The sequence below is a fragment of the Dama dama genome, chromosome 27 (genome assembly GCF_033118175.1).
Source record: "Dama dama isolate Ldn47 chromosome 27, ASM3311817v1, whole genome shotgun sequence".
In the NCBI taxonomy this organism is placed as follows: Eukaryota; Metazoa; Chordata; class Mammalia; order Artiodactyla; family Cervidae; genus Dama; species Dama dama.
Window position 1 is genome coordinate 41,335,495 of NC_083707.1, and position 22,883 is coordinate 41,358,377.

The window sequence follows — 22,883 nt, forward strand, 5'->3', positions numbered from 1 at the left end:
ATTTTTTTCCACAAGGAACTAATTTGTAATTTCAAACACAGATATGTCTCTTAAAGATGTATTTCATGCTAATTTGAAATTTAATGTAGTGATTATTTTAATCATGTTTCAAGGGTACGTTTTGGCACTAGTCATCTCAAATATAAAGCCTTGTAAAAACTGGACACAGGAAAATACCTAAGGTGTGTTATTACATGTCTTTATATGTTGAAGAATCATCTGTATTTTTATGTATCTTCCTTTAATGTATATATCTAATTTCCTCATAAGTATATGTAGCTTTATTTTGATTGATAGCTATAGGCAGACTCTTTCCAGAATATTCTCTTACATTAAAAAGACATTGTATGATGATAATATATTAATACTTGATGTTTGGGGGTTACTCTCCCAGTTCATAGAATTCTTTTTAATCTTTATGGTAGAGTACATAGAAATTTTCCTAGTTTTTATTTTTGATTTTTAGTTACATTCACATGTTTATAGTTGAATTCTTTTTAAGATCGCTTGATCCAACTGTCTCTTAGGAATTGGTGTACATCCCTTATGGCTGCCTTATGGTAACTAGTAGGGTGGAAACTCCTTTCTGCTAATTTTGGAAGACTTTGTTGATAATCAATTCTAAACTGAGAGGATACACTTAAAAGTAAAAATCTGTTTTGTTTGCTGGTTAGAATTTTTGTCTTAAATGAGGTATAGTCATTCCAACTGATACAATAATTAGTTTAAACTGTATACTTTGCCTTAATCTCCTACAAAATAATGTTTTCCATGACATGATGCCAGCTATGTTTCTCCTTGACAATATATACGTTTGGAAGCTTGTTATACTTTTTATTTTTAAAAAATATTTGAGGACACACATAGATTGTAAGTGAGGAGACAGAAAAAGGTACTTCATGCAAACAGAAATGACGAGAGTGGGGGGGGAGTCACAATGCTCATATCAGACAAAATAGACTTTAAAACAAAGTCTATAAAGAAAGATAAAGAAGGATATGTGCAATGATTAAAGTATCAATACAGGAAGAGGATATTATAGTTATCAACTTATATGCACCTAATATAGAAGCACCTAAATACATAAAACATATACCAGCAGACATAAAGGGAGAAATTGATGGGAATAAAACAATAGTAGGAGACTTTAACACCCCATTCAAATCAATGGACAAATCTTCCAGACAGAGAATTGATAAGGCAATAGAGATCCTAAATGATACAATAGGACAGTAATTGATATTTTCAGGATGTTACATCTGAAAAAACCAGAGTACACATTCTTTTCAAGTGCACATGGAACATGCTCTAAGATTGAGCATGTTCAAGGACTCAAAACAAGCCTCAGCAAATTTAAGAGGATGAAAAATATTTGAAGGCCTATTGTATCAGGCAGAGTGTAATCTATAATGCTTCTAAGTATAGATACATAAATGTATCACTTTTTAAATTTTGAAGATTTTGAGTTAATAAAAATTTGGAGGATTTTATTTGTTTTTGGTGTTTGGGGGAGGGTGTCATTTGTCTTCCTGTCCTTGCTGTGATTTGAATAACAGCAGTATAGCTAGAAATCAAGACAAAAACTTCATGAAAACACACGCTGAATTCTTTCCAAAAGTATTATAGTAGCCAGATATAAACCCTAAAGAAAAAGAAAACAAAACCATTATTTTAATGTCATATTTTATAAAGGTGAATTTTCTGTGCACAAATGCTCCACTGTTTCTAAGTGTAGTTTTTAACTTACATTTGTATGGCTATGTGCTTTGCTGGGAGACCTTCAGGAAACTTTGAAGGATTTCTATTGTTCCGATACAATTTCTAACTATATTCAGAAATGTGAATGTTTTTTTTTTTAATCACCAGTCTCTTTGAGAAGTTCCTCTAGACTGTTTTTCTGTTCACTGTTTTGTTCAAAGAAATGCCATCCTTTCTAGGCCACAATGCTACAGAATGAAAGTACCCTGAAAAGAAGAACTGGAAAGAATGTCTGTCGAGATGTAAAGCTAATTAAGATTCCTTTTAATTACTCATATTCAACACGCGAGAAAACAAATTATATAGCCAGGCTGCTCATATATGCTAATCTGCTATCATTTAGCTATGGATTTAGAAATAGAAACGTAAATATGATACACATCTGCTGCTGTGTTTTACAGAGAGAATATTTCCTTTTCTCAATCTGAAACAGTCTTCATAATGTATGTCTTGAGTGTATTAAGGGTCCCAAGAAGTTCCTAAGAAAAAGAAACCTGTTTATCGCTTTGTTCAGCCCTACAGTTTCTAAATTTATTTGAGCCAAACTCACTTCTCAAGGAACCCTAGCATTATATAAAACCTAGTTTGGTGACTGCTGATTCATCAAATTCCAGAAGTTCCCACCACCAGTAATTGATACATCAGGTGTGATGTTTACTGTACTGTGGACACCTTTGTACCTAAAGGAGACCCTAAGCTTAGCACCAGAGGCCATCTTTAAAGCATCAGGATTTAACAGTATTCTCTTCTATAGTGCATTCTTTTGGTATTTAAGACATAGTACAGCCAGTTTTCTTGTAAAGAGTAGACAGTAAATATCTTAAGCTTCCCGACCAACCCACAGCATCTCCATTTCAGCCCCTCAGCCCTGCCTCTGATGTGCATGAGCAGCCATCATCACGGGTGAACAAGGAACATGGCCTTGTGCCAATAAAACTTTATTTGCAAAGGCAAGCAGTGGGCTGGCTTACCCCTATTTTACAGTAATTTGCAATAAAATCAAGAGGTCCCTTGTAACTAAGAATAATAGTCACAAAGGAACATTTTACAAAGAAGAACATAATCAGATAGAACATCCTGGACTTTTCCATTTGAGTTTTGAGCCACAGGTTTTCAGCTTACCTTCCTTTGAGTTGTGAATGCATGGCTGACTGACAAAGGTCTTCTCAAAAATCTTTTTGTTCATTATTGTTTACCAATTTCAGTATCAGACAGATGTTCAGTTTTTATGGATATGGTATAATTTTTCTTAGAAGTAGAGTGGGTCAAATTTTCCTGTAGTTAATGGAAAACCTCACAGGAATGTTGGTTGACCACCACTATCTATGACCAAGCAAGTGTTCTGTGTATAAACTTGGATTTGGTACCAACTTTGTCACGAGCCTTAGAAATATCATTTTACTATTTACAATTCATTACATCAGTACACAAAATCACATGCTGTGTCAAACCAAAAAAATTTTCTTTGTAATGCTTTGAGAGTTCTCCCTTCTCTGACCACACTGTTAAGTTTATTCATATCACTGAGCAACACTAAAAAGTTTTCATTAATAACATGTGAAAGATGATGATACCACTCTTAAAGCCAGTGGCTGCTGCTGTTTGGTTATAAGGAGAAGCACTAGTTGAACGGTGCAGAGGGATATTTCAAAATATTATGCACCGGCAGTTTTAGGTTTAATTGTCTGCAGATGGTAGATGATCTATGTCCCTTACTCACTGCCACATTTCTAACAGCACCCAGGCTGTTCCGTGTAAATTAGTAATCGTTCATGTAAGCCTGTCCTTAATTCTCCAATAGTTTTTCTTTGCATCATTTTCCAGCTGTATCATATTAGAACTGACGTTTTAATTTCCTTTATTTTTTTCAGTATCTGTGTGTCATGAATGTTAACCATTTAAACTCAGCTGCTGAGCCATTCCAGCAAACTGAGCAGCCCTCCTTCTCTGCTTGAAGGCTCTTAATCACTCCTCTGGTTATATGTGAACCATGATAACTAGAGCAAAGGCAATGAGTAGTCTTTTTGTTTTCAACTGGTGTTTTGAGATGCATTTTTTTTTTTCTTTCATTCCTTGAATGTGACAAAATAAAGTTCCTAAATGGAAATACTGTACACAAAATTTAGTGATCAGAGAAATTTCTCTACATAAAAATGTTTTTAGTGAAGGAAGATCGTATTCTCCACAAAGGTGATTTTAGCAAGAAGAGCAAATATTGTGATTTAAGCAGAAGAATTTTAAATAACCAAATACATTTTGAAAGCTGAAAGTCTGGATCATCAGAATTTGCAGTGAATCTTTCTACCCTCTCTACTCATTAGCAGTTAAAGACACTATTGAGTTTAGCTTTTTCTTTAGAGTTAATGTTTTTACTTTTTGCTTTTATTTTCTCCTATAGTCAATTTAACGAGAATCTCAGCCCAAGTTTGCAACTATGTCATAGAAAGCTAACTGCCTGGTGAAAGCCTGTCTAAGGGAAACGAATTCAGAACATTCAACAGCTGGCTGTGGTGGTGTTCTCTTTTCCTTCTCTTTTTGTTGTTGTTGGAAGAAAGTTGAGACGATGTGATATGCGGATGGAGATTCTCCTTGCTAGCCTAGCTTCAGTCTGGCTTTTTCTTCCCTCATGCATGCTGACCTGGGGATCCTCCTTTGCCATAGCTGCGATTATCGTGACTCAGCTTACGACACCTCATATTCGCATCGCCCCTGCCGCAGGCGACGACCAGCTGACAGGTCAGACGTTCAAGTACAGACGAGTCATCTTGCCCATCTCCTGCTCATTCTTCTCAGCTTTGTCTCCCCTCTGCATCTCCTCCTTCGCTTTAAGGCTCGTTGACAGTGTCTCCGACTCTCGGTGCCGACGTGTGCCCGCGTTGATGCCATGGTGTGCTCATTGTTCTGTATGCACTTGTGTCCCCTGCATCTAGCACAGCCCCGCCGCATGACCTCATTGTCTGTCTGTCTGTCTGTCTGTCTGTCGGTATGCTCCTCTCTAGCTTAACGTTATACGGAATGAAATTTGCTGGATTTGCCATGGTAGTGCCATCAAAGTCAATCTCTATCAAAACACATAAAGATGTTTCCCCAGTTATCCACGTTAATCTAGAAAGGCATCGAGATTTGAGCATGAGAGGTCTGTTTTCACCTTGCAGGGTCTAGTTTGCACACACATTTAGCAATCCACAGGCTTGTCTGCCTTCATTAAATGAAGCCACTCAAAACTGTTTGGGTGACGCCATTCAGACGGCTTTTTGAGTTCCCACCAGTAGAGCAGAGTCGATTGCATTCCTAACAGATCCTTGTTTCAAAGCACACTGTTTATAGACAGCAGAGACAAATCTGCAAGTCAAATGCACTGAATAATTTATGGAAGTGTTTAAAAAATTGAATGGCTGAGAGTCGCATAATTGAACTGCATGCTTCTTTATACCAGGAAGAGTTAGCTTGTCCATCCCTCTAAAGGTGTGTGGACAAACATATAAACTCCCATAGGAAAGGAATCCGGTAGATTCCTGCACATCAAAGGTGAGTAGTTAGAGCATACCAGAAGACTAGTTTTGGCCCTGCAAGATAAGCGCGCCATCATCAAGATTTCTAACACCGTCACATGGGCAGGACTCTAAGTCTGCTTTCAGAGCATCACCAGTGTGGGAGTTCATTGCATAAGTTGGAGGCATGACGCAAGCCAAGTAAGAAACACAGCTGCTCTCTGTAGGATTTCCCATTCCTGCAACTGTTTTGTGTGTATGAAATTAAGGAATATACCCTACCATGTAGGGGGAAAAAAAGTAAAGCTTAACTCATAGTAAGAATTTTTGATAGAGATTTAAATTGTTCTGTGAGCTTAGTATTTTGGAAAATCAAGCCACTGAGACTCAGGAAAACTATAGACTGCTTTTTAAAGAAATGTAGGATAATTTTACCTCTTTCCCTGCTGTAATTCCATACGTATTTTCAGGAGTCTGTTTCAGAGCCTAAAAGCTATAAACTTGTTAACAGTTCTGCTGCCCTGGCTTTCAAGTTTCTTTTAAGCGGGTTTCTTTTACCGGCTGAAGTTCTGATTGTCGCAGACACGCTCTTATCCTGAATGTGTGACGTGTTCCTCCCAACAGTAAATTTCCTTAGGGGATCATGTCTTTTCCTATATAGATCTTCTCCTCCAAAAACCTTTACATGTCAGGCCTGGCCCATGGTTCTCTGCATAGGGTTCAGTGTCCATCACCTGGAAGGTAATCTAGGCTCTTCAGCAAGCCTGACCGCCCCATTGTCTGAGTTGGCACCAGTCTCTTGCCAGCAAACATTACAAAGAGGTCAGCCCTGCTATTGTAAAACCAGTACCTGTAGAAAATACAGTTAAATAACCCTTTTTGAGATTTTCCCAAAGCCGCTACCTTTGAATTTAGCACATTGTTTACTAGGAATGAAGTAAGGGACATTTTGAATATCATGCTCTTTCTAAAACTTGCATGATTAAGAAGATACCTCATTAATCAGGTGTCTTCATTAACCTCTTAACCTCATTAACCTCTTTCACAAGGCTTTCAGATCCAGGGCACCTTATTATTTTGGAACTAGTCTGCAGGGAAAACAGACGTAGCTGAAGCATATGGTAACCATCCTTTTAAGGGCTGCAGGTGATCGCCAACATTTACTTTGGTTTATTAGGGATGAAAATGGCAGAGTGTTAGAATAAGCCCCCAAAACTAGTGCAAACCTACTCCTGTCATTTTTTATAGTACTCCCTGCTGCTGTTGTTGATGGTTCCTCTTACCCAGATAAATTCAGGCTCAATTAATTTTTTTTTTGTTTTTTCATTTGCATCAGCCATCCATTGGATAGCAAGTAGCTTCTGTTCTCTGTTGTTTTTAACAGATTTATTCATGAGTTGTACTGCAAGCTTGAGAGCTCATTCATTCAATCACTAATCGACATTAATCGAGCACCTTCTGTGTGCCAGGTCAAGGGAGGGCACTGACTCCCACAAATATATTTACTTTCAAGGGTTTCCCAGACTTTTGGCATCAGACATATCTGCACATGTGACACCAAAACCTACACACACAGGCTTTTATGGATGAAAAATGACTCTCACGCTTGTTGCACAGTTGAGAAGAGGCAACAGCTTTGTAACAACGGGGGGAACGGACAGGAATTTCGAAGTCTTTCTTGTGGTGTTGAGTTGCTTAGAAAATGGTCCATGGGGCTCTTCTGAATCTTTCATATCTCTGACGCAGTGTTTACCAGATCAATGCAGGCCCTTCCAGAAGTCAGCAGGAAATCACAAGGGATGCATTCTGAATGATGTCTTCAGCAGTTTTCTGGTCCATTTTGTTTTAATTGTAATGATGTTTTGCTCCTAAAAATGCTGCCGGATGCTGCATGTAGAGGAAACTGTGGTAAGACAATGAGTCTTCCACAGCCTGGATCCCGGGATGTAACCCATGTGACTTGGTCCACCTCAGTGTGTACAGTATGCCCCCTTCCTTCTCTAGCACAGAGAAGCAACCCACTGACCTGACCCCCAGCCATGCCACTGGGGGTCCATGTCAGACACAACCAAATAGCCCATGAGTGTTAGCTGGTTTAATTCACTGAATGAATGGAGCTCAGATGCAGGATGCTGGTCTGGCATCGTGCTGGGGCTGTTTCTTCAAAATCTTTGACTCAGTCAGCTGTAAGAATACCTCACCACCAATATACACATGGACACAGACATTTAACTGAAGCAAAAGATTTAGAAGCTGTCTACCAGTGCTGCTCCCTGGGTGAGCTGCACTCTGATCTGTTCTATTCTGTCCCATCTTATTCTATTTTATCTTTTTTAAAAAAATTTAGTTGCTACCTACTAAGCTGATTTCATTTCCCACTAATGGGTTATAACCCACAGTTTAAAAAAAAACAACAACGCTTTACTAAACCACCATAGTTAAGGAACTGTGAAAGGGAACAGAATATATAATTGGAATAAAGGTCCTGTCTTACCTCAAAATTCATACTCTAATGAGAGCAGACAGAGAAAATTCTAGAAACTGGAAATGCTTCTGCTTTCTACCTGCTTCTCTTAGTTCCTTTATTAATTGTCTGTAATATAGAACTGCTTTGGGAAGAAAGTAACAACTGCACATGCTAGATATTTCTCCTTAAGATTTTTTTTTTTACTTCACTATATAAATAACTCTAGGCTGTTTATTTTATATTAAGATATTTCTGTTTAGGATTTAAAACCCTGGTCAGCTCTGAGATGCTGTGGAGAATGAGTCCCTTCAACAAACACTTTTTATCATCTGTTTTGGTTAAGCCCTACATCTTAAAATTATAAGATCCGTATAGTAGAGTGTTTATAAACAAAGTGACTTCTGGGATTTGAGTACAATTGAGATATGTCAGACCATGGAGAATTATTTGCTAGATATAATTAGTACTAAAAATAATAGAGAACTAGCTAACAGTTATTTATACATAAAATTTGAAGTTTTGAAAAAGATACATGTACCAGATGTCTCTACCGTCAAAGATAAACACAGCCCAACGTCAGCCAAAGTGGTAGAAACAGATTTTATTCAGTAACTACTAACTTGCAAGGGACTGAGCTGAGCTCCAGTCTGACTTGCTCAGAGGTGACTGGGACTTTACAGGGAAGATGAGAGAGTGGAGAGCAGGTGATGGGGACTCAGTAGGGTCAGGGAGATGAGACGTTGGTCCATTCGGCACCATCTGTCTGGCGTCTGTCAGGCTTCTCTTGTCACACATAAGCTAGGAGCTGGGACCCTGTCCTCAGGGCTCTCTGGAATCCATAGTCAGTTCTTCAGTCAGCCTTGAGTTTCTGAGGCAGGCACTTTGAGGGGCCTGGAGTTCCCAAGGGATGCAGCCTTGAGCTGTTAGAAATTATATTCGTCTTTGTTCAAGTCTTTTCTCTGTGGGCCCAGGTGGGCACCTGGTGGTAAGAGACTCAGAGGAGCCTCCTGGCGTTTCGTCCCAGAGCAGCATCCTTGTCACTCCCCCTCCTTCTGGAGGGAGCAGCAGTGACTCGCTAGACTGGTGACACGTGGAAAAAGACATGAGAGTGTGTGATCAGCCTTTTCTGGACATCATCCTCAGGACACACATGTTCCTTTGTGTCAGAGGGACTCAGAAGTTCCTGGCTAGGCTTTGGCCATGGAGAGAATCTTTGTCGGTATATCAACAAAGCTCTCATGAAATAAGCCCCAAGGAATTTCTCTTTCTCCTTCATGTGACTCTTAAAGCAGACAGAGATCTTTTTTTAATGTCACATATACCACATGGATGCTTTTGAACTGTGGTGATGGAGAAGACTCTTCAGAGTCCCTTGGGGAGCAAGGAGATCGAACCAGTCAATCCTAAGGGAAATCAACCCTAAATACTCATTGAAAAGACTGATGCTGAAGCTGAAGGTTCAATACTTTGGCCACCTGATGCAAAGAGCTGACTCATTGGAAAAGACCATGGTTCTGGGAAAGATTGAGGGCAGAAGAAGAAGGGGGTGACAGAGGATGAGATGGTTGGATGGCATCACCGACTCAATGGACATGAGTTTGAGCAAACTCAGAGACATGGTCGACTCAATGGATATGAGTTTGAGCTAACTCAGGGAGATGGTGAAGAACCTGGAAGCCTGGCATGCTGCAGTCCATGGGGTCGCAAAGAGTCAGACACGACTGAGCAGCTGAACAACACATAACACACGGAAGCTAGTGAAGCAGGTCCCCACTGAGGAACGAAGAGCCTGCAGTGTTTGTTTATGGAGGACCTTCTGTTCTAGATCCTGGGCAGAGGTCCCACTCCACCTGTTCACTGACTCCCAAGGTAACCCCAGAGCCTGACTTCTTGGCTACTTGTCCTTCCAAGTGTTGCTGGAGAAACAGCAGGAACAGGCTGACTCGTCCTAGAGTCTGTACCACGGCCTGGCCCTCAGTGACCACCCCCCGCCTAAGCGGCAGCAGGGGCTCCCCGCCGCCCAACATCGCCGGCTCCCCCACCGCACCAGCCCACCGACCCCGCCGGCCCGTCCAGAGCTTGTTCTGCCTGAGAAGTCTCATCATCCTTTAGGTCATCCAGCCGGGACCCTGAAATTTTGGTATTTTCTGTGCTTGGCTCTTGAGTCCACCTAGAAATTACTCCGGAGTTAGCCTGAAGTGTTTCCAGGACAGAGGTCCAGTTTTGTTTTGTTTTTTTTTCCCCCCCAGAGAAACAAGCAGTTAGGCTGCTTTCATCATTAAATAAGCAATTACTTTCTCACAGAAAAGCCATGCTGTCATGTATTCAGTCCTCACCTATAGTATAAATTTCTAATTTAGTTGCCCTTTCCATTGCAAATAAAATAGACTCATGGTTTTTCAGCCCGTTTACAGAAGCACAGTTTCAATCAGCCATTTCTTTCGGCACGTCACTGTTTGGAGAGAGGCCGACCCACTCACACCAGCGCTGTCTGTTTCGTCCCCAGTCTCAGGCTGCGTCTGTCCACTTCTCTGCCTCAGACCCGGCCAGAGGGTCCTTGGTGCCCTTTGTGAGCAGGAGTGGAGGACAAGGGCAGAGTGAGCGGATGTGACTAGAAGAGCTAAATGCCAGGAAGCCGATTCAGCCTGAGTTCCTGCCCTGGGTTATTGATCATCTGTCATCAGCGTGAAAGCAGATGTGATAGAACCTTCAGGCACAGGTGCTCATAGGTCCTGGGGGCACTTTGTGGACCTTCAAGATGGGGTGGTTTCCCTCAGCATCTGGCCCCAGGTCTCCACTTCATGTGTTTTGAGCGCTATTTACTGGGCTCTTTGTATGAATCAAAACTGGCCAAGAACAAAAGGATAATAAAGCTCAACAATATTCAGGCCCTGAGATAAAAATCTCACTATCTTCAGTTGCAGACAGTTGTACCTGGCCCTTTCAAGAGTTCAGGCATTAGACTTACAACATGTTGTACTGGAGATAGTTACCTATGTCTACTATGAAATAGGCGTGGAAATATTTGTATCTGCTACTCCAAGGGCTGTATTTTAGATCTCTTTATACTTCCCACAACCTGACACTCAGAGCTTGGCAACTGAAAGGCACTCAGAGACCAGCTCTCATCTTCTGATAGAAAGAATTCACTTGGAAAAGATGTAATTGCCTTACAGGTGTGAGCTAATTTCCACACCACTTTTTTTAAAATAACATCCCCCACAAAGGAGCTCCTGTTCCTGCTGTCAGGTCTAGGACCAGGGAGGTACAGAGTGTCCCATGGGCCTCCAATGCTCAGACACCCATCCAGCACTTTTATTTAATTCTGATAGAGGCAAGTCACAGCGTTTCGGCCCCTGAAGCCCTTGGCTGTAGGGGTGAGCATCCACCATCCATGCTTTAGGAGAGGAGGTCCTCTCGTTCATCCATCACATCGAAGAGCCTCTCCCCTCCTTGGAAAGCTTGATGTGTAACCAGCTCTGTGTTAAGAGATGGGAATTCAAGGAAGTGTAACATGTACTCTTCACTTATATTTACCATCATTGTTAAGACTGACATAAGTAGTCCAGTAATTATCCCACTTCAATGAATGTACCAGTATCTTGGGCTCTTTGTAATACAATAAGTGTATCATCAGCTAAGTTAACATACACATATACTCAACTGTGCTCTAAAATGTAGTATCACATGATTCCAGAGACATTTTTTAGTCTCAGGAGCTTCAACTTGACCTTTTGAGGGAATTTTGGGTGAAAATTAAGCAAAGAAAATGCCTCCATTAGACTTCTTTATGAATTAAAATGCCAAACTCTTCATTAAGCTGATAATTGGAAATAGTGGCTGAATAAGACCTACCGTTTTCCAGCTAGTGAGGTGTCCTGGCTTTATTCAAATTCTGTGTCACATCGGTATGGAGGATTAGCAATTCACATGCCCTGTCTTGGGCGTTTCATAGTAAACAGTGACCAGGGGTATCAGTGCTGTATGTTTTGGAGGCCAATGTGAACAGTTAATGTGAGAAATTTGGTTAGAATTTCAGCATCTCTTAAAAGTGTTGCTTGAGAATTCTAAACTTTCCTTTTCAGACAGAAGAATGTAAAGTGAAGGGAGATTTTTATTCTTCCTGCAACACCAGCTGAATGCATTTTAATAGGCTGTAGTGTCACTGGTGATTTATTGCCCTTTTTTGTTCTTTTATGTGTTATATTTGTCATTTCGCTATGGCAGTTTCATCTATAAAATGGTATAGTTACAAGAAAATGGTGAGAGGATACAGGACTGCCATGGGAGATTCTGTTCCTTTTTCCTTGTCATTTTTGTAAGGAAATACTGAGTCAAATGTCAAGCATTTGGTTTCAAAAATAATATAATTTAAAGGATATATATTGCACTGAAATAGTGTTGCTTTTTCCATTTTTACTACATAAACTTTGGAATTTCTATGTAAAAGATTTTCAGAGCAAGAGAGCAATTTATTTTTTCAGTATCCTTTTGTGTTTTCTCTTTCCATCAGCAGTGTGATAAAGGAAACTAAAGCAATGCATTTAAGTGCCTTCTATTTGCTTAAGGCACAGAGCTTCCTGGCTTGAAAAGCATAAATTGAAATTTATATTTTAGGGAATCTACCTTTTAATTTTGTTATTAACCTCATGCATTATGCATATCCAAAATGAATGCTGACGGTAAAGGTTTGAGCTTAAAATAAATGAAGATTTTGGTAAAAGATGCAAAATACTGGGGAGAAAGCAATGCTTGTAGTTTTAAAAAAAAGAGATTTTGCATGAAAGATTTTATGCTAATGAGTTAAATTATTCTTACCTTTTCTATAAGGAATATATAGTATCAATTTTATAGTAAAATTATATTGGTTCATATTTGATGTTAGTAAACATGGAAAAGGCCTGGATATTTTAATTTATTCTTTAAATAAACTTTTTTTAAGAACAGTTTTAGGTTTACAGGATTATTGCAAAGATAATAAAAAGAGTTCCTATATACCCCACACCCAGTTTCCCTTTGGATATTTTTAAAATATTTATTAAGGCTGAATGACAATAGCTGTTTTACCAGGTCTTTCCTTTTACCTCAGTGGATAGCATGGAACTAGACAACATCATAATCGTTCATTGACTCTTGTTGATAGATACCAATTGTGCTACTTTCATTTTTAGCCCTTCACTTGCCTTAGAAAAACATTACCACAATTTAGAACAGAAGGCATCACAATGAACTCCCAACAGCTTCATGTCTAAGAAACCAGTGAATTCCATTGAGAATTTGCAGGCAAAGGGCCATGTCTTACTGCTGTGCTTTTTTGGTTGACTTTGGACTAGTCTCTCTTGTAAATAAGATTTTTTAGAATACTGTAAAATGCTTAGTATTTGTGAGAGGTTTTTTAAAGTATTTATGAGTGTGATCCAATATATTGAGTCAGAATGGAAAAGAAGTCAGAATTTCCCCCAATGTTTTAACAGAGCCAGATGTTGAGGCAGCAAATCCAGAAAGCTTCAAGGGTAGAGCTCGGAGAAACAGAACTCTTTTCTGGAAAGAGAATTATTGTTTTAAATACTCTGCTGACCTTATATTAAGAATCGAGGGAAAGTCCAGAAATCTGAAAAAGCTCAGTCCTTTCAATCCAAGTGCCTCATCTTATTTACCCTTTTGATGATATCAGTATCAAAACGTGTTCAGTATCAGTGTCTCCAGAGGGCTGACGGTGAGACCTGGAGTCTATAAAAAGATTGACTCATAAAATTCTAGCCTGTTAACCACCACCTCTACAACAGGCACACACATACACTGCTTTTAGAATTGTCATTGTTTTCATGTAAGAGAATCTTGGGTTTGACTTCGAATGTCTGATTCCTTCTTAAGCCATGGCTTTTCTAGCTGAGGGACCATATATGTGCATGCATGCTAAGTCGCTTCAGCTGTGTCTGAATCTTTGCAACCCCATGAACTATAACCCACCAGGCTCCTCTGTCCATGGGATTTCCCAGGCAAGAATATTGGAGTGGTTTGCTATTTCCTCCTCCAGGGGATCTTCCTGCCCCAAGGATTGAACTTTCCTCTCCTGCATTGGCAGGAAGATTCTTTACTGCTGAGCCGCTGGGGAAGCCCCCAGAAGTGGGGTGGTACCGGTTTGGGGGAGGGGTACCACTTTCCTTGATGGTAAATCATTTAAAACATTGTTTGTATTAAACATCAGTATATCATGGAGGAAAAGGCAATGTTTACATGCTATACTCAAAAAAATCAAGCAACAGACTTCAAAGAAATTTGAAGCCAATGATTGACCACTTAGGATAAGGCTCCTGCTTGTTCTTGCCCGCCTGCCTTTTGGGGACAAATGGTGGATCATTCTAAGAGTCACGGCTTCTCTTTGACCAGCTTGGAGGGAGCAGGGAAGGCCCTAGAGTTTAGACCCTAGGTCATCTTCTGAACCACATGGCACTCTTCTTAGGGCTGTTTTCAAACACGTCAGACAGAATCTGGGCCTCAGAGTCTCTGTTCTGGATTCAATAGGGCAGTTTTCAGGGAAAGTATGGATCCCATGCACCTAATTCAGGAAGTATCTGCTTGAGATTCAAGGTCGTGAGTTCAGACTTCTTGGGCAACTCTCTTAAATTCCAAGTCTCAGCTTCCATGTCTATAAAACATGGAGAATACTGCTTCTTAACCCCAGTGGGGGCAGTGGGAGAATTACCCCAATGACATATATAAAGGCCCTTTCACCAGCTGAGTCAGGGCCAAGGCAGAGGAGTTGGCAGTTGCTGGTAACTTTCTGTCATGACTTTATTACTCACTGTTGTCCTGATAAAGGATTGTTTATGCCTCCTAGGACTTTCAGAAGCCCATGGTAATTAATCCAGGCCACTTCTCCTCCCAAGCTTGAATGCAAAATTGAACTTCCCAGAAAATGAATGGCTTTCTTGATGCTAGGTAGAGTATTATTTACATGAATACCATGTGGATGCTAGGGTCCCCAGAAGCCACAGAGTGTGGGAGGAATCTGATTATTTTCTTATATGTCGAGACCCATGATGAGTCCCCCAGTGGGTGGTATTTCCCACTTGCCTGCCTTTGAGATATAGGTGCATCAGAATATAAGCTATATTCTCTTGCTAGTGGTGACAATGGTGATGATGCTAGTGATGAAAAAAAAAAAAAATCACCACATTTTCAAAGACAGCTGCTTTATTTGAAGCTGTAATAGCCCAGAGCAGTGTCTAACCTATTTTGCACCTCCCTGTGGCCCAGTGCATGGAATAAAGCGCTAGGCTCCCCTTTGTTGTCCTGGCCACTGGGGCTCCCTCGCCCCTCCTCACTGTCCTTGGTGTCGATATGAACACCTCTCTTTGTGCTCGTCCTTTAGTTACGCCAGTTCTTAAGGGAACCCGAGACGATGCACTTTAGCAGAACTCTATCTAGAGGGATGATAGATGATCTCATTGAGTACCTTTTTCAGACACTTGCTATGAAGTTGGAAAAATATAGAGCAGTTGGCAAGGGAAGGTGAAGCCACATAAGTTTTCCTCCACATGTTGTTTTCATTTTGAAGAGTGAGTGACTATCTCTGAGAAACATCTTTGAAAATCAGCCTGGCACCTGCCTGGGAGTTAATAAATGACATGTGTTCAACACATCTGTCAGGATTTCTGATGAGTTTTCCCATTTCCTCCAGTAAACATCCAAGCCATACATCACCCTAGCACTGTAATTGATGTTCAGTTTAATCTGTATAATGTACTTATTGGTATTGCTAATGATGCAGTTATTAATTGTGGCCTATTATTAATTATAACAGTTTACTCAAGTTAGAGTTCTTGGTCAAAACACATATTTGCATACCAATTTTTTATCTGGAATTTTTGCATATGTACTGTCCTTGTGGTGGTTTTTGTTGTTTTTTACTGAAGATTGTGTCTAACTTCATAGGAAACATGAGAAAAAGCATATGATATTGTCAGTTTAGTGGGTACTTCTTATATATCTTTGAATAATTTCTTTAGATATTGGTGTATATTTACATACAAATATGCACATGCACGCACTGCATCAGAGTGTATCTTTTGGCCAGTTTAAATGTTTATAAAAGGGAATTTTCAGATTTCTACCTTATTTCTTCTCTGAGTAACAAAGAAGTTAGAAAATGGTTCTAAAGTAAGGTCATAGGAATGATATAAACATTTTATTAAATAAATTTACAATAATTATAATCATAGTAGCATTATCTTAGAAATTTCTCCTTTTTCGCTTTCTTAAAAGTCCCAGACCATTGTAATTACTCTCCAGCATAAATTTTGGCTCCTTTAAAGACTTCTAAAACAAATTCGACATATGATCATGAAAAATGGTCTACAGCTACTTAATCATTACAAGTATTGAGCTCATAACACTTTATTGTTGACAGATACTCATTTCCTGTCTCCCTGATGTGTACCCAGTTAACTTTCTCGTCATTGATGGATATATATTTCACTGCTTTGGTGCTGGAAATATAACATTTTGCCACTAGTATTTATTTTCATGCTCTTTCTTTCTAGTAATCTCATTTTATCATTGATGAAAGTTTGGTCAGTAAATTTACTGGCGAAGACTTTTATCTGTCATCAGCCTCCTGAGGAACACCTCCTGTGCCCTGGCTGTCTCAGGCACAGTCCCTGAAGCCCAGGCTCAGATGGTCTGTCTTTCTCGGGGTGTTGTCTTCATGGCCACGGAATGTCATCTAAATGCAGTCACAGACCCCATTTATCTTAGTAAGCCCTTGATAAATGCTGGGACTAGGCAGAGGGAAGACCACAAAATAGGACTTGTCTTTACACTTCTAGTTTTTCCTCTGTTTTCTTTCCTTTTATACCCATCGCCCTATGTCTGGAAACTCTAGTGCAAATGGAGAAAGAATAGGTTGGCTATGAAAAGAGTGCAAATGAGAAAGACAGAAAAATTAAAGTGAGATTTGTTGTGAGAGAGCTTTGATTCAGCATGAACTTCAGACACATAATAAGATGTTGGGCCAGGTCGTGTGAAGACTAAAAACTAAAACCAGCTTTGTCCCAAAAAACTTATGTTAAGATGTAATATAAATGACTTACCAAAATAATGGAACTTGCAGTTGAAATAGTCAGGAGGGGTGACAAGGAGGTGCTACAGCAGTTCAGTGGGAGAGAGAATACTTCTTGCAAAGCCACAGGGATGGTGCTGGGAATCTATGATGTATAAGAGGGGATGGGTCCACGGAGCAGCAGCAAAGGTCCTGAGAAGGGAGAAGTTGGCTGTGGAGCTAGAGGGGGAAGAGAGGACTGGGCATCTCTGATTGGTTGGAACACAGGTGGATGTAGGAAAATCAAAAGAGAAGAAGCATGAAGTTTGGAAAAGAGGTGGGAGTCAGCTAATGGGAGGCCCAGCTGCCTTTTGAAATAAGCATTTGGAGGCTTTTGGGTTTTTGTTTTGTTTTTTAAATGAAAGAGTGAGCTGATTAGGCCTGTTCTTTAGGAAAATCACTGTGTAAGAGGCTGGACGGGATGTCTCCCTAGGAGACAAGTACAAAATACAGAAGAGAAATAAACCAGGTCTGTGGCAGCGGGAAAAGAGATGAAGAAAATACAGTGTGTTTTTAATTTTTAGAGATTGGGTAGGGAGGTAAACTGACCTGGTGTTGGGTGACTATCCTTCAACTCAAGATAGAGTTTTGTTTTAATGCCTTCAAAGTTTAGTTTCAAACAATCTGTTGGAAATATACACTCTTAACTGATAATATCCTCAAAATCACCCATTCACATTCCCTCTATTGATTATTCAGTTTGTATGAAAGGTGAACACAGCTGATGCCATCTTATTGACAAGCAGTTCACTCATTTTATTACTTGACCATGATTTGAGAAATGCAAATGGAAGAAATAAAGCCATTTCATCAGACCAGTAATGGCACTCATAATTCTCTGGAAACTTCTAGTGCCCAGAGAATAAGTGATCAGGATTTGATAGATCATCTTACCCACAGGATGTAGACCCATCAATCAATGAGAGCAGTAACTGTCATGAAATTAGAACAAAAATAAAAAAGTAGATTAATTTTTTAGAGATGGTATATATCAAACAATTCAGCGTCTCAGTTTTATATGAAAAATTATGTTTCTGATTATTACTTGTACGTCGTACATGCTCTGTGCCCCTGCAGTGGAAATTAGGTACCAGGGAAGAGCTATAAATTCAAAAGCATAATCAGGTTACAAACAATACATAAAATGTGAACAGAGATTATTCCAGGGGTGCTGATTGACTTTGCATTCCCAGAAAGAGAAACAGTGATGTGTAATTTAAATGAAAAATCTTGGAGATATTTTGTGATTATATATAGTAATATCAAGGTACAGCCGGAAAAACCAAACACAGATGACAAGGAATTCTAATTTTCTGAGCAATAAAACTTGAGTGAACTACAATAATCTTTAAAACTGGGTGTTGCTATTTTTAAGAAAAAGAAAAGATCTCTGCAAAAGATGAAAAAAATACTACGAAAATTAATTGAAATAGATTCTCTATTCCATAAAGTCATAAAATGCTAGTCCAGAGTAGCTGAGGCTTCCTCGATGGACGTTTTAGAACATCTTTGAGGACCAGTGCTCTTTGAAACACACGCTGAGAAACAATATTCTCACATGTTTCCATTTCATTTTTTCTCATAAGGTTTCTTAACCTCCTCTGTCTCTTTTCAGCACCTTCCCATGGTGGCTGTTCCTGACCCTTTTTTCTCTCCCCCCAGCCCCAAATACCAGAGTGGAATTTTGGTATTTGGTCTTGCACGTGGTGAGAATGAAGTATTTTGTTGTTTGAATTCGGTGCAGGCGTTGAACCAAACACCAGTTCTGCCACCAGGAAGCTGGCCAGGTATTTCCATGAGCGGCATTGACATCCAGTGCCCGGCTCTAAGGCCAGAGGGCCTATGTGCGGCCAGTGGGTGCCTTTTGTGAGTCCCTGCATCTTTGTAGTTCCACTCACCCCCTTGGACCAGACACTGGAGGCCCCTGGCCCAGGGAGGCAGTAGCCTTCACTGCTCTCCACATGGCACATCCGTCTCTCCTCCAGTTGGGTTTTGAAGCTCAGCCATGGTACCTCTCTCAGCCTCTCGTGTCAGGCAGAGAAAGGTGAGCGGTCACTCGTCTTATTCATCTTGAGTGTCCTGCAGGGCCTCGTTATGGGACCTGGAGCACAAGAGGAGCTGTTTATTTGAGACTGAAAACCAGGCTTGACTGCGTCCCAGGGATGGGTCGAGCAAGCGTCCATTCCGTGTCTGTCCCAGGGACGCTCCTGCCTCTGATGGCTCATGGATCACTTAGGATGGAACTCGGAGCCGTGTCACCCTCTGCCTTTTCTCCTCCTCTTCCCTTCTCCTTCTACTTCTAGTTATAAGGAGGGAGGAGGGGGCCAGCTCTGTGCTCCTGGATAAACTCCCAGCCCCACCACAACCATCACATTTCCGTCGCCCCCTGCTTTGAGATCACCAGGATTCATCTCACGAGGCCCTTTTTCTCTTAAAGCCCTGGTGTCCAGCTCCCCCGTCTTCCCCTAGGCCCTCATCCCCTTACCTCTCTGTATGACCGTCTCCAGGCCCATCCCTTCCTGTCCCATCAAGGTCGTTGCTCCAATAGGCATCTCCTTTCCTCCTGCATCATCAACTTTTTCCCCTCCAGGGGACCAGAAGCATCACCATTCAAAATGCCCTAATTTCTCCCATCTTAAAAAAGAGCAGTTTCCCTGGATCCCCACACTCCTCTCTGGCTCCATATCACGCTGACTTCCTCCTCCCCCTCCCTCCTCCCTCCATCAGCAGCTCCTTTTAGCCCCCATTACTGGCCCTCCTGGTGACCCACCCTCTCGCTTCACCTCCCAAGCACCCTCCTTCAGTCTCACGGCTTTAAATATCACCTGGCAACCCCCAAATGTTTGCCCCGAGTCTAGATTTCTCCACTTTATGCCCAACACCTACTTCATATCCTGCTGGGCTGGCATTGTGGGCCTCCAGGGGAAGTTTGTACGGTCTGTGTAGTGGTCAGAACCGGGCCCAGACCCTAGAGCCAATGGCTGAGTACATCCAGTTCTCAACCTGGCAAGCTTCTGTTACTGAATTTAGCATCCAACACTGGGCCAAGACAGACTGGTTCCTGCCAAGTTGAAAACCAACCAACCACTGCCGTGGATAATCACTCCTTTTCTTTTGAGATTTTTTTCACATTGGATGTTGTATCTGAAACCTTAAATAATGCAGATTCACTGGAACACCATCCTTTTTTTTTTTTGAAAAGCTCTTCTTGGTCATTAGAACAGTACTCCTGGAGCTGTCACTAGGAGTCAGCAGCCTGCACATCCATGGAGGTGATATTCACCCTCCTTCCCCCGGAAATATTTAGCATATTTATCATTTTAGTGACTATGTCCAAGCCCACATAATGCACACTTTTAGATGCATACATCTGAATTTATTCTCTTCAAAAGGAGCTACACATGCGGACACGTGCAGTATCCTCTAAGCGGAATGCACAGTAGAGGGGGAAAAAAAATGCCTTTCCATGAAGAATTCGAATTTATACCAAGGGAAAAAAAAAAGGAATGAAAGGTTGTAACATTAGAAAATTGACACAAAAATAACAAGACAAGGGAAAAATATTGTTTAAAAAAACCTCTTGCCAAGCAGTTTGTAAGTTACACTGTTACATTGGTAGATTTGGGTAAGGGGGAACGAAGTGAGTGAAGTGAAAGTAGCTCAGTCCCGTCTGACTCTTTGCAACCCCATGGACTATTTAGTCCATGGAATTCTCCAGGCCAGAATACTGGAGTGGGTAGCCTTTACTGTTCTTCAGGGGATCTTCCCAACCCAGGGATTGAACGCAGGTCTCCCACATTGCAGGCAGATTCTTTGCCAGCTGAGCCACAAGGGAAGCCCAAGAATACTGGAGCAGATAGCCTATCCCTTCTCCAGCAGATCTTCCTGACCCAGGAATCAAACCAGGGTCTCCTGCATTGCAGGTGGATTTTTTACGAACTGAGCTACCAGGGAAGCCCCAGGGGGAAAGAAACAAGCTACCAACAACAACCACTCTGTCACAGATTATCCTGTCTGTGGCTGACTGATAGGTCACAGCCACAGGTTTCCAAAGGGAAAAGGGAGAGAGAAGAGCGTCCTGAGGGGGAGGGACAGAAGCAGGTCCATTTCAGGCAGGATGGAGGGCAGAACATGGAGAAGGCAGGGATGGTGTGTCCCCGAGGGAAGCTGCAGTTAATGACACACTTCTGTGAGATCGTCTTGGGGTCATGATTTATTTCAGCCCAGCTTCTGTTTATGTTGATGCTTCTCTAGGGTAGTTCAGCCCCTTCACCCAGGTAGTAAGCTGGTGACTGTGTGGGCAAACCTGCAGGGCAGCCCTCCTCGCCCTTTTTGAGTTGCTCCCCCATTTTGCACAATTCCTGCTGTGATCCCCTTGCCCCTGTGTCCTGTGGAGGCTGAACATTGCATTTTCTTGGCCTGCAACGTGAAACAAGTTGAGTAAGTGCTAAGGAACGAGGATGCTGAGCTTCGCCGGCTGCACAGCGGGGCACTCGCCTGTTTCCTACAGGGAATGAGGGGTCGCAGGGCTGATGTCTCTCCCTGACCCCAGGATGGGCAGAATCACTCCCCAGTTCTCACGGAGCTTAGAGAAGAGGCTAAAGCACAACGTGACTAGTTGTTTAGTTAACAGAACCAGACATGTGACCGTTAACACGACCAACTCTTCTCTCATGGAGTGTTTACAGTGTATGAGTTTAATCCTTGTAATTGTTTACATTTAAATTTTTAAGCCATATCCAGTTTTTCTAAATAATTTATTCCCTGAGTATTTACTGGCATAATTTAGCTACAAAAAACGTAGAGAGTCATTTGTTTAGAAAGTAGTCTACCACCATACCACCCTGAACACACCCAATCTCGTCTGATCTCAGAAGCAAAGCAGGGTCTGGCCTGGTTAGTACTTGGATGGGAGAAAGCATACCTGGAGAACTTCTAATCTATCTCTAGTTAGATAAATGGAATGGCTCCCAGTGTGCCAGCATTTGGGAGAATAAAACCAATTAGATTTTTTTTTTTAAGTTTTCAAATTAGATTTAAAAAATCAAAATTGAAAACAATTGGGCTTTTTGTCAGTTTCGTGAATTTGAGCTATGTTATTTTTACATGGATGGCTGTTTTCACCTATTATTCATCTTTTAAACCATACACATTTTAACTTAAAATTTTTCTTAGCAGTATAGTTAAAGAAGTACTATCCTTCAAATCTACCACTTGGCTATGTGTTCCAGTATTGGGGTATATACTTCAGGTGTTATTACAATAAAAAATGGTAATAGTGATATCTTCAAGGTTCATCTGACACCTGTTGGAGGGACATTCTTTCAAACAGAATAGCAGGAGATCTCCCTGAAGTGGTCAGAAATAAAAAAAAGTCCTGTAAAGAATCATTCTATCCAGAAGGGCTTATTAATAAGGTATGATTTTTGCATCACAACTACTCTCCTTGCTACCGTCGACTGGATTGGAAAGAAGACATGGTTTCAGGTGTCTCCTGCCTTGTGTTTCTCTGATCTTGACCAGTTCCATCTGTCTGATGGCCACTGCCATGTTCAGGGTCCAGAGTCTCGTATAAAATCTTAATATGAATAACTTTTGAAAGAAGCGTTTATACGTTCCCAGTGGAAACAGATGGCAAGTTATAGTCTAACCCCTGACTTCCCTGCTGTGACTCAGACCAAGCCCCATGTGGAGCACATAGGACACAGTGATGGTTAAAACCTAGCGAAAGGGTAGAAAGGACTGGTACCAAGAGTCAGTGTTAATTTCATTTTTCCCAACAAGAAGAAAATTCTAACGTGGGAGATTTGGACGTAAAATCCCCACTTTCCCAACGAGCTGTATCAGTAGGGAGGGGATGTGATGGCTCAGATGCCGAGGGCTGTCATGTTCTGATGAAAAAGGGAGAAGCCCTTAGAAAGTGGATTCTGTTTAGTGAATAGAACATTAGAATCCTAATATTTTTCATCCCGAGCTCATTTAGCAGAGGTAATGGATATTTCATCAGACACAGATTTGACATTCCATTGCATTATACTGTAAACAGGACGGACGGTGTTTGGGA

General features: G+C 41.0%; 1 protein-coding gene across 4 annotated transcripts in view; it reads left to right on the top strand.

Annotated features, from left to right (window-relative positions):
* PTPRM (protein tyrosine phosphatase receptor type M) overlaps window positions 1-22,883 on the top strand; it is a 649,948-nt gene that overhangs the window by 418,310 nt on the left and 208,755 nt on the right. The gene's annotated exons all lie outside the window — the stretch shown is intronic.